Source organism: Otolemur garnettii, unplaced genomic scaffold (genome assembly GCF_000181295.1).
Source record: "Otolemur garnettii isolate 467f Iridium unplaced genomic scaffold, OtoGar3 scaffold00133, whole genome shotgun sequence".
NCBI classification, from domain to species: Eukaryota; Metazoa; Chordata; class Mammalia; order Primates; family Galagidae; genus Otolemur; species Otolemur garnettii.
In genome coordinates, this window is record NW_003852528.1 from 1165760 (window position 1) to 1167410 (window position 1651).

At 44.0% G+C, this 1651-nt stretch overlaps 1 protein-coding gene across 1 annotated transcript in view; it reads right to left on the minus strand.

The window, feature by feature from the left end:
* Nucleotides 1–1651, minus strand: part of IQCA1 (IQ motif containing with AAA domain 1) — a 165179-nt gene that overhangs the window by 162997 nt on the left and 531 nt on the right. The window lies entirely within an intron of this gene.

Sequence of the window (1651 nt, forward strand, 5' to 3'; positions counted from 1 at the left end):
CAGCCTCGCCTGAGCCAGTGCCCAGGAAGACAAGAGATACGGTAAGACTGGCGAGGCAAATTTTAATAAAAGCATTATTGAGATATAATTCACACAGCATCAAATTCACTCTTTTCAAGTGTATAATGCAGTAATTTTTAGTACATTCATAATTGTAGAACCATGACCACCACTATCTAATTCCAAAACATTTCCATCACTCCAAAGGAGACTCGTACCGCCAAGCCCCTGCTCTCTGCCTCGTTCCTCCCAGCCCTGGGCAACCACTAACCTAATTTCCGTCTCTATTTGCCTACTGCGGACATTTCACGCAGATGCAGTCACCCCACAGGGGGCCCCTTCTGACTGCCTCTTTTCACTTAGCACAGTATTTTCAAAGTTGATCCGAGTTGCAGCATGAATCGATCAGTACTTGGTTTCTTTTGATTGCCAAATAATTTTCCATTGGATGGATAGGCCACATTTTGTTTACCCATTTATCAGCTGATGGGCACTTAGGTTATTCTTGGGTTTTTTTTTTTTTTTTTGCTATTGTAAGTAATGATGCTATGAGCATTCCCGCACAAGGTTTTGTGTGGACATGTGGTTTTATTTCTCTTGGGTAAGGCAAGGAGGTTTGTAATGGTAAAAGTTGGCGTAAGTTTAAAATCGAACCTCTCTTCTGAGGCAGCCCATCTTGGGAAGCCTCTTGGCCTCCTCATGCCCACACTTCCTCAACTGGCAAATCTGGGTGATGACACCTGCTCGGGACACCTCAAAGGATTATTGTGTGATGGAATAACAGATGTGAAACTATTGCAAGTTAAACGCATCTGGTAAAGAGAAAGAAGTATTTTATCCATGTAACTGCTTAAAATTGTTAAAAAGTTTCCAGGCTTAAGCATATGGCCTGGAGATGTACAGATTTTGAAGTCAGGGGGATTGTGGGTAGAGAGGACTCCAAGGTGAAAAAGACCAGATCATTATTTCTACAGCTTGGCAGTTCTTCTACAATTGGGGAGGAGTGTAGCAGGGAAAGACTTGAATAGGCAGCTATACAATGTAAATATGTGATAAATCTAAATATTGGAAAGTGGGAATTCTCCCCCAATTATTTACACATGATAAAACATAATTCTTCCAATATTATCCAGTTTGTCATATTTTTCCCTGAATGATCCTTGTGCTTTCTGGCTGTAAGGTGGGCCTGGCTCTGCCCTGAAGCCCTCTCAGTAGAAGCTCCTCTCCCTCAGAGGCTCCTGCCCCTGGCTGTGGGGACAGGTCAAGGGGCCTCCTTCCCTCCATTCCACCTCCAGACCATCATCCCTGCCTGCCCCCAACACTCCCCAGCTCTGCTCCTATTTCTCCTATTTCCTGGCCTTGCAAACAGGGTTAGTAACATTGAATAGTAAGCGCACAGGCTGTTGCTACAGTGCCTGGCACCCCCTGTATGCCATCTGACCTCCTTCACCTCTTTTGTACCCATTCCCTCATCTGTAAAATGGAAATAACAATATCAACAGCCCCTACACTGTGAAGATTGAGAGTTGTTCTATTTGAGGCACTTAGAACGTGCCCACACAGAGTCAGCACTGTTATAGTGTTTGAAATTACTTTTAGAGAGACCAGATGAGATGCCTGTGCGTCAGCTTTGTGTAAATGATACAGTGAT